This window comes from Passer montanus, unplaced genomic scaffold, assembly GCF_014805655.1.
Source record: "Passer montanus isolate IOZ18808 unplaced genomic scaffold, ASM1480565v1 scaffold166, whole genome shotgun sequence".
NCBI classification, from domain to species: Eukaryota; Metazoa; Chordata; class Aves; order Passeriformes; family Passeridae; genus Passer; species Passer montanus.
In genome coordinates, this window is record NW_024363827.1 from 722,284 (window position 1) to 733,177 (window position 10,894).

At 55.0% G+C, this 10,894-nt stretch overlaps 1 non-coding gene across 1 annotated transcript; it reads right to left on the bottom strand.

Annotated features, from left to right (window-relative positions):
* Nucleotides 1-1,279: 1,279 nt before the first annotated feature.
* TRNAL-AAG lies at nucleotides 1,280-1,361 on the bottom strand. The gene has a single exon. It is a non-coding gene; the product is annotated as a tRNA-Leu (tRNA).
* Nucleotides 1,362-10,894: the final 9,533 nt, after the last annotated feature.

Below are 10,894 nucleotides of genomic sequence, written 5' to 3' on the forward strand. Positions count from 1 at the left end.
CTGAAAATGAGCTTCTTGCTTTGCAGCGACTCTGGAAAGGAGGAGCAGCGTTTCCTTCCATTCGGGACCGCGGGCGGGACGGGAAAAGGAGCAGCCTGGGGCAGGGGGCTGGATCCGGGGTACCGGTGTGACACCAGCTGGGGCCTCCCGCAGCTCCTCCTGCTCCGGCAGGGATGCTCCGGGCGCGGCTCATTAGCGGGGGACAGCTCATTAACGGGGGGGAACAGCTCATGAACACCCCAGGGCCGGGCACTCCGTTCCTTCAGGGCCGTCCAGCTGCGCGGCCCGCGGGGGGCCCGAGCTCTGTGTCCCCCGGGAATTCCACCGGGAAGTGCCGGATTCCCGCAGGCTGCTGTCCCGCCAGGCCTGTGCAAGGACTTGAGCCCTGGCTGTGCCATCTGCTGCCCTTCCCTTCCCTTCCCTTGGAGCAGGGACAGGGTGTGGAGCAGAATCACCCCGGATTTGGGCTGCAGCAATAGCAGCCAGTGAAACAGGACCCCTGGTACTCAGAACAAAACTCCCTTTTGGTTTTGGATCCGGCAGCAAATAATTGGGACCCGTGGAATGCCATAAAGCCATAGAATGGTGAGGGGTGGGAAGGACCTTAAAGAACAAGATGATCCAACCCAAACCATTCCATAATTTACCAATAGTCTCCTTTCATGTGCAGAGCCGTGGAGATGATGCACTGAAAACTGCCCAGTTCCAGCCCCAGGGCTCAGGGTTAGATGTGTTCATCCTCCTCCCAAACCACAAAATGAATCTTTCCCTGCCATGACCTCGTGGTTTTAGGCCAGGCTGCCTTTATTCACCTCTGTCCCCTCCCACCAGGTCCTGGCCGGCGCCCACAGCAGCCCTGGCTCAGCAGAGGCAGCAGCAGCTCCACCTCGGCCCGGCTCATCTCTGCACACCCATTTTGAGGGAATTCATGCTGTGTCCCAGCCCCCCAGAAGAGTCACCAGTGCGGCACCCGTGGGACAACCCCCCCTGAGCCCGGGGGGATAATGAGGGTTTTGTTTGTGGCTTTTCATAAGACAGCTGGGTTTGGATCGGGAGGGAGCTCAAACCCAGCACTGCCACCCTGCCCTGGCAGGGACACCTCCCACTGCCCCAGGTGCTCCAGCCCTGCCTTGGGCACTGCCAGGGATCCAGGGGCTGCTCCGGGCACCTGTGCCCGGAATTCCTTCCCCATGTCCCATCTATCCCATCCCGAATGCATCCCTGCCCTGCTCCACAGGCAGCCCCACCAACCCAGGTCCCTGAGGTGCCAAAACAGAGCTGGCAGCGGTGGGATTCGAACCCACGCCCCCGAAGAGACTGGAGCCTTAATCCAGCGCCTTAGACCGCTCGGCCACACTACCCTGGCAGGGTGTTCCCTGGGAATGGTATTGGAGCCGGGATCCGCCCCTGGGCACGGCGCCTTGCCCATCCCGGCCGCCCTCTCCCGCTGCAGATCCTCTGGATGCTGCTGCGTTCTCAGGAGCTCCCGGCAGGATGGAGCCTGGCTGCAGCATTCCCTTCCCTTCCCTTCCCTTCCCTTCCCTTCCCTTCCCTTCCCTTCCCTTCCCTACCCTCCCAGCTCCCTCCCCACTGACCCGCACGTCTCTTTCCTCAAAGGCTGAGGACAGCCCCTCCATCCCGCTGGGAACAAGCCCCAGAGTCCGATGTTCCTGTTGGATTTTCCCGTTGGATTCCCACCGTGCCGCGTCCCCGCGATGCAGAGGAACAGTGGCAGTGGCAGTGACAGTGACAGTGACAGTGGCAGTGACAGTGACAGTGACAGTGGCAGTGACAGTGACAGTGACAGTGGCAGTGACAGTGACAGTGACAGTGGCAGTGACAGTGACAGTGACAGTGGCAGTGACAGTGACAGTGACAGTGGCAGTGACAGTGGCAGTGGATGGGGCAGTGGCAGGGGCAGTGGCAGTGGCAGGGGCAGTGACAGCGGCAGTGGCAGCGCTGCTGCTCAGTGCCTGCATGGCCCGCAGGTCCCAGGCTGCCGCTGTGGGATCAGGGACGGGGCCAAAATCCGCAGGAAACCTCCTGCCAAGCGCCGGGAGCCAGACCCAGGGAAGCTCTGGAGTCACGTAAATATTTTTCCTCGCCGGTTAAACACAGGCACTCTCTCCTTCCTCAGCACGGCCATAAAAGCACGTTTCAATAAACAGCGCTTCAAAGGGACGTTTGCTCTTGGCTGCTCTTCCAGCCTTTTTCATTCACTGCAGCAGCTCCTGGCTGCACGAGCTGCAGGTGCCCCCAGCTCCCTCTGGAAACTCGGCACCTTCTCCCGAATCCTCCCATTCCCAGACACGTTCTGATTTAAACTGCAAAAATAACCAGTGGTAAAGAAGGAGGTGTTGTCTGGAATTCCTTGCTCCATGGGTTTTTGATCCACATTGCTCCAGCCCTAGTGCTCCCCAGTCCCAAATCCCGGGATGGATCCCTGTCAGGGATGCCCTGCAGAGGTGGTGAAACTCCAGGAGTAAACTGGTTATTTGGGGATAATAATTGGATTTTCATTAAGGGGACACTCACAAACTGCTGCCAGTTTCTGAAAGACGATTTATTTCCAGCCAGCAGCTGCCAAATCATTCCAAATAAATTCCAGCCCCACGGAAGTTTACAGCTCCATTTGGGATCCCGTGGATCTGGGGACCCTGATCTGCCCCGGGAGAGTGGGAAAGTGCAGGATTTGAGGCATCTGCACCTCGTTGTGTGGCAGGGGTCGGGAAACCTTCCCAATAAACATCCTGCAGCGCTGGGGAGGTTTGGAATTAAACCCCAAACCACTTTAATAAATCCAATGGGATTATTTCAATTAAAAAGAAGTGATTACAACAGCCCTTATTTTCTTATTATGGCATTTAAGCAGCCCCTATTAAAAGATTAGAAAATATTGAGCCTTTGTATGGCTCTCCAAAACAATGTTTGGAGTATCCCTGATTAAAATTATTGCTGTTTAAATACTTCTGCTAAAAATTACATTAATAAAATTGGACATCCCTGTCCAAATTTGGGACAGCAGCTTTGAGAAGGCCTGAGACCTCCCCAGGGATCACCCATGGCCACGGAAAAGCCACCTGGGTTTGTAGAAAACGTTTTTATTCCCCTGAAACAGAAGAAAAACCCCTGCAATATTCCCTGATCTGCTCATTCTTGTGTTCCCCAGCAGCCCAGCCCAGGGCCAAGAGCAAATAATTCCCATTTCCATAGATGAGGAGATGAATCATTGCTGGTATTTTTAGCAGGTCATTAAGGGCTGGCAGGGATATTTGCAAACTGACTTGTGGGGGTTTGCCTTGGTGTGAGCACAAGCTCGGAGAGAAAACATCAACTGGGAGTCAGAACAGAGGGAGTGGGAGCACTGGGAATTGCATCTCCAAGTCTGAAACTGCCAGGGAGGGACGGGATAAATGGGGTTTGTGGGAGCCTGAGACAGGGGGCAGGGATTTGTGGAATCCCACCCCATGGATGTTTACACACCCCAGGGAGGGATGCTGCAGGCACTGGGACAGCTGCTCCCGTGGGGCTGGACGGAAAGGGAGTTTTCCTGCTGCTCTGGGAGCAGGGAAGTTCCTTGGGAGTTCAGAGCAGCATCAGGGCACCTCAGAGGAGTCATGGAATGGGTTGGGAGGGAGCTTAAAGCCCATCCTGTGCCATCCTGTCATGGCAGGGACACCTCCCCCTGTCCCAGGTGCTCCAGCCTGGCCTTAGGCACTGCCAGGGATCCAGGGGCAGCCACAGCTGCTCTGGGCACCTGTGCCAGGGCCTGCCCACCCTCCCAGGCAGGAATTCCTTCCCAAAGTCCCATCTCAATCTCTCCTCTTTAGTTCAAAACCATTCCCCTTGTCCCATCACCATCTGCCCGTGCAGAATCCACTCTCCTGGCACAGGAGAGGAGCTGCTCACCCATCAGTGGAGCAGAGCTTCCCAAAATGGGCATTTAATAAAGAAACTCCACATATTAATATTCACATTTAACAGCTCCTTCTCTTGTCTGTGCTCCTGGGGTGCGCCGAGCACCGCCCAGGGGAAATGCAGGGAATAAAGCAGCTGGAAGGATCCCAGGGAGCCTCTGGAGCAGGAGGGCAGCTCACACAGCCCGAGAAGCCCGGGCAGCCCAGCCCTGCCACGGCCAGGCTGACAGGGCTGCACATTCCTTCCCAAATGTGGAGGGACTGCCTGGCAACCGGATACCACGGAGGGCTGTGCCAGGGCCACCAGCCCTCAGCTGTCCTGCATTTCCCTGGAAAACCCAACTAATGCAAGGCATCAGCAGCACATGTGTCAGGGCTGGAGCTGGCATCCTCTGCAGTGCAGGGAGGCGTGGGCACCACCTCCATGGGACAGCCCATCCATCCCTGCAGGCTCCAGCCGCCAGGGGGGAGCTTTGGGATCCTCTCTGCACAAAGTCCCTCACATTTGGGAAGACTTCTGTACTTCTCATGTGTGATTTGATGGTGAAGCTGCTCCTGCTGTTGCTGTCCTGAGCCATCATTAGGCAGCACAACCCATCCATCATCACTGTCCGTCATCCATCATTGTCCATCATCCACTTCCCATCATCATCCATCATCATTGTCCATCATCCATCATTGTCCATCATCATCCACTGTCCATCATCATCCATCATTGTTGTCCATCATCCATCATTGTCCATCATCCACTTCCCATCATCATCTATCATCATTGTCCATCATCCATCATTGTCCATCATTGTCCATCATCCACTGTCCATCATCCATCATTGCCCATCGTCATTGTCCATCATCATCCATCATTGTCCATCATCATCCATCATCCACTGTCCATCATCATTGTCCATCATCATCCAACATTGTCCATCCTCCACTGCCCCTCATCATCCATCATCTTTGTCCATCATTGCCCATCATTGCCCATCATCCCTCAGCAGCCAGAGCCACCGCTCCTGCAGAGCCAGGGTGAGTGCAATGTCAGCAAGGGGAGGTGTCCCTGCCTGGCCCAGGGGTCACCCATGTCACCCCCAGGGCCACCCTGGCAGCAGGAAGGTGGCCCTGGATCTGGAATCTCCTCAGGAGCTGGAGGGAAAAACCATCAGGAGAACAGGAACAGGCTGCACCCAGGGATTCTCACCTTGGAGGGAAACTCTGGATCACAGGAGACAGGAAAGCCCTGCCTGGCTGCCCATCCCCAGCTTTCAGCAGCCCCAAGTACAGCTGGAAAAGGACCCCCACGCCCAGGGCTCGGCTCTGGCAGCAGCTCTGGAAAGGTAAATCCAGCTCCAGCTTCATCAGCTCCCTCAGCACTTGTCAAATTAAGGGCTCTGGTCGGAGCCTCAAAGGCTGAGAGGCTCTGCAGCCGCCAGGGAAGGGAGCTCAGGGAATTGCAGGAGCTGGGATTGCAGGAGATGGCGTTGATGTCTTCTCTGAAGGGGAAATCTGGTGTCAGAGAGGAACAAGGTGACAAAACACGACTCGGGGAGCCTGAATCCCCGAGAGGGCAGAGCTGGTGCCTCGGTATCTGCCTCTGAACAGAATCCCCAGGGCCTTCGTTCCCAGGAAAACAGAGCTCGTTCCTCACCAGGGAATCAAACAGCTGCATCCACCCACAGAGCATCAGGGAATGGCCCTTGGAGCCCAGTGCTTCTGTCTGGGTTTTCTTTGAGGAATGGATTTAATGTGCAGTAAATTGAATGGAACCTTTGCTGTAAATGCAGGCATTTGTTTCTTGGAGTCTCAGGGGTTCCATTAATTATCCTGGGCCCCATGGCCAAGCTGGAAAGGAATTTCTTTCTGAGGGAAAAGGAGCAAGTCACAGAGAGATGCAGGGTGGGTTTCAGACACAACAGAAGAAAGGAACTTAATTCAGGATTTAGGATCAGAAGTGATCAGAATTTTGCCAGATGGAGTGTTTCTGGACATTTTAGGCCACTGGGCAAGCTGGGACAAGGACAGGCTGTTCCTGCAGGATGGCAGTGCCCAGCCTGGGCTCAATCCTCCCCTGCTCATGATCCTCCCACCCCCAAACACACCATGGCTCTTCCTGCCAGGAGTCCTGCAGCTCCCCTCCAGCCCAGCCCAGAGCCTGGGGCAGCAAAACTCCTTTTCCAGATTCCTCTTTTCTCCTGAGCAGTGCTGAGGTGGAACTGAGCCCCACAAGTGCTCCGTGGTCCTTCACCTTCTGCTTTGCTCCATCAGGGGCTGGAGGTGCAAGGGGGGTTCTGGTGGCACTGGACTCCTGCCAGAGAGTGCCTGGAGCTCCTGGGAAGAGCTTCCAGAGAATCCATGCTGGATGCAGGCAGCAGTTCTGGGAATGTGGCTGTGGCTGCTGGCAAAGGCTCAACTGCAGCTGAAGCTCCTGGGAATTGCTGCCTGTGCCTCAGGTGAGACCTGGTGTTAGGAACCAAAGTGAGTCCAAAACAAACCTTTGGAAAAGGGAACAGCACGGATGAAAACCTGGAAAAGTAGGAGACCAGCACAGTTCTCCAAGTTCAGACATTTCTGGGAGAAAGGCAGGGAGCAGAGACCAGGGGAGCTGTGGCTGCCCTGGATCCCTGGCAGTGTCCCAGGCCAGGCTGGACAGGGCTTGGAGCAGCCTGGAACAGTGACAGGTGTCCCTGCCATGGCAGGGGTGGCACTGGGTGAGATTTAAGGTCCCTTGTTATTCCTGTCACCTCAGGGAAGGGGGGAGGGACAGGGGGAGCTCTCCCCCACCACAGGCAGCACAGAGCCCAGCCCCTGAGGGAAACAAACCCTGCACCCAAGGAGAGCACAGCACATGCCAAAAGCAACCACAGCAACCCAAGGTCAATGAGCCAAGTATCTGGAAACAAGCAGGAGCTTGTGACATGACCTCCTGGGGCACGTCCCTCTTCACACAAGTGTTTGTTGTGCAGTCGCGAACGGTGGCGCCCAGAAACTTTGAATCCAAACTTCCCATTTCCCGATCCACGAGGCTGCAGAAGTGAGCTGAGAGCTGGCTGCTTGGATGAAATCCCTCCCCAGAAGCAGCCCATGGGTTTGACATGGAGCCTGGGAACAGAGCACACGGCTTACAGCTGGAATGGCTCTGTTTCTGCTCTTCCCTGTGTGTCCAAGCGAGAGAATTCCTTTTACGTTCATCTGTCCTCATGGAAGCCTGCAAGAGGAGAAGAGATAAATGATTATAAATGATTAACATCATCTAAATAGAATTCCTTCATTCTGAGAGCCTTTGTGACACACTCCCTTGGGAAATACTCCCAACTGAAATGGAATTTGCTCCGTTCCTCACAGATCTGCCACTGCTCTTGTGAAACACACGAGGCATTAAAAGTCAGCAGTAACAATGTCAATAATGGTGTCCTGGTGAGAACCCAACTGGCAGCTTGGAAATGCAGGCAGACAGGGAAATACTGGAAAAAACCCACCCTAAGGGGTAAACTTTCCTTCCCAAGTCCTGCAGCTGCCCTGGATAAAGATCCATCAGGGTGGGATGTGTGTGAAAAATGGGGTTTGCAAGAGCAGAAAAATGAATTTTCAGTCATGTTTAAAGAGTTAGAAATGATGGCTGAAAACATGGGGGGAAACACCTTTCGATTCCTGCCCTGCCCCAGCATTCCAGGAGCCAGCTGGTGGAACACTGTGGGACACAGGGTGGGATTGCTCAGGTGTCTGTGCAGGGCCAGCAGCCTGACTCGATGATCCCTGTGGGTCCCTCCACCTCTGGATATTCCATGATTCTGTCAGGCTGCCAGGGTGGGAGCCATGGCTCCAACTCCATTTCCCAACATCCTTTAGAAAGACAGGAGAGAATCAATATTTTCCTACTGATTAGATGATAAAAGAGAGATTATAAAAGGGAGGAATAAAAATTGCATTTGTCAGTCAGCTACTGCACACTGCAGCAGATAAAATAATTACAGAGCACTCCTGGGGCTCAGGCTCATTCCAGTGATTCATGGGGATGTTGGGAAGCTGTGCTGGGATTGAAGGGCATCTGGAGTTTGTGCCTTGGAGTCCACTCAATCCATAACTATGTGGGATGGGAGCTGTGCCCCCAGCCCTGCTCGGCCCTGCAGCAGCAGCACCCCAACAGCGAGTGCCCAAGCCCCCAGAGTGGCCCTGCACTGGGAATTGTGAGCTCAGCATTCCTGGATGCCAGCTCCTCTCCTGCTGACACAGAGGAGTGCAGTGACAGAACCTTCCTGTAAATGAAAGCTGGAGTTTCTAAGAACTCTTCTGACTAATGTGGCCGGGTCTTGGCTGGAGGACACAAACCCTTCATCAAACACAGTGAGAAATGCCAGAGAATGCTCAAATCCAGGGAATGTGAGGCTGGGAGAGAGCAGGCTGACCCTAGCACTCAGAATGCTGGGGCTGGGAGCCAGGCCTGGCCTCAGGCTTAGCTGGGCTGGATTCAAGGCTTAGTGCTGGTCCTTTGTTTCCCAAGGATAAAGGAATCCCCAGCCAACACGAGGGATTTGGGCCTCAGCATGAAAAAAGAATTGCCCTGGAAGTGCAGTGAATCTGAACCCAATCTAAAACATCAAATCCAAGGAAAAACACATCTGGGTTTCAGAAAGATGGACTAGGGGAAATACAACCCAGACCTGGCACCAGCCCAGAGCAGGGGCACAGGGTGGCTCCGGGGAAGCCAGGCAGCAGGAGATACTGAAACATGCCCGGGATTCTCTGCTGCTAGAGAGATGGAATCATGGAATAGCCCCAGCTTACTTTCTCAGGCACTGAGGCGTGGGTCATGGTGGCCCTGCAAGGACAAAACATCTTTATCCCAAGAATTTGGGACTTGTATGGCATTTTCTTTTGTCCCATTGATGTAGAAGCTGAGGATCCCTGAAACGCCCGTGCACTGCTTCTTCATCACAGATGGAATCATGGAATAGCCCCAGCTGCATCCCACAGGGATCCTCCAGCCCGAGGCCTGGCCCTGCACAGACACCCCAATGCTGCCACCCTGTGCCTGAGCAGTGGCCCAGCAGTCCCGGAGCTCTGGCAGGGCTGGCAACGAGGGATAAACTCCGGACAAGCAGTGGAGGAGGAGGCCACTGCGCTCTCCCACAAGCTCCCTGGAAAGAGACCAGGTCCTGGCAGGTCCCAGCTCAGAGCCAGCCTCAGGCTGATCTCCCAGGGCTCAAGAAAACCATGGAGCAATGCACTGAGAATTTCCCTGCTGGCAGAGCTGCCTGTCCTTCCCCCAGGTAAATGGGATAAGGAAATGCAGGGCAGCACGAGGCTGAGGAAGCACAGCAGCTTTTCCTTCCAGGGGAGACGTTCCTGTGACACAAAGCAGAGGGACGACGAGGGGTGTCCCTCTGCAGGCAGCGGCTCCAGGGCCCAGCAGGGGCTGGGCTGCCTGGAAAATCATCTGGAGCTCAGGGACTGCCCATGGAGGGGCTCCTGGAGCTGACCTGGTGTGAGCAGGAACCTCCTCTGCAGGGACAAGGGGCAATGGCTTCACAGGGACACAGGGCAGGGCTGGATGGGGCACTGGGCAGGAATTGTGCCTGGCAGGGGGGGCAGCCCTGGCGGTTCCCTGCCAGCACCCCTGAAATGCAGCAGGATCTGACACCTCCTCTGTGCCACCTGTGTGACCCCACAGCTGCAAAGAGCTCCTGGCAGCAGCTCCTGGAAATGGTGGGAATGCTGACAAATCAGGGAATTGCATCTCCATCTCCTATTTCCAAGACACAAATGATTGACAAGAAGTGGATAATCTGGACCTGACAAAGGAGAAAATCCTATTCCTCTTCCTTCCAGAGCTGCTCCTTATTCTACAGAAGCTCTGTGAGCTCTGCACGTGGGGAATGTGCAACCTCCAGAATAAAACCTCCTGGTTTCATTTCTGGTTGCTCAGATCCCGTCCCAAACTGTCCCAAAGGACTCTGCAGGGTTTATTCTCCCCAGCCACACAGGACACAGGCAAGAAGGCATTTCCCCCTGTGCTCAGTCCCTGGCACCAGTTCCTTTCAGCTGCTGGAGGGGTTCAACATTTGCTGTGAAATCAGTGAGTGAAATGACTGAACATTTAAATACAGCCATTCATTTCCATGGACCTTTCCCAAAAGCAAGCTGGCTTTGAGTGCAATAATGCAATTCCTTGAAGATGCTGTTTGGAGCAGCTGAAAAGGCCCCAGGAGCCCTGCCAGGGACCAGAGGCAGCTGGGTGCACACAGTGACCGTGCCCCTGGGGGGAGCAGGGAGCTGGGCATTCCTCCACCCAAGCTGCTCATCCCAACACTCTGCAGCTTCTGGGGTTGTCTTCATGGACACCAGCTGTGCCCCAGCCCTCCAGGCAGAACTGCTCTGTCTCTGCCCTCTCACAGGATTCCCTCCCTCTGCAATCCCCCCTGGCTTTGTGCCTCACAACAGTCCCTGAGTTTAGCTAAAGGCAAAACAGCAAAGCAGCTTTGGGGCTGGGAAGCTGTGGGAATTTTGTGGTGCTCTGCAGCTTTTAGGGACTCTGAGGGTGGGAGGATGAACTTACGGATGCTCTGCCAGGCTCTCGAAGCCACCCAGACTCTCAGCCAAGGAGAACACCTGTGGGGGAAAGGGAAAGGAGTTACAGGAGTGGGCTCAGGACACAAACACCTCCCTGGGCACAGGAGAGTGAACACCTGGCCAAACACCAGCACAGGCTGGCCAAGGACCCAGCCAAGCATTCCCAGAGCCAGGGGCATCCCACCCTGGGCATCCCTGGCAGAGCTGTCCAAACCCCCCTGGAGCTCCAGCAGCCTCGGGCTGGGACCTCTTCAAGGGCATTGAGGAAAATGGAAAGTTTAGGCACACTTTTTATCCCCTGCCTTTTCTAGAATATTAGCTGTAATTAGGGAATAAAGTGCACATCTGGCAGGTAAGAGCTACAACTGAAAACAGACTCATCCTGTCCCTGGATCCCAGGGAGTGTCCTTGGT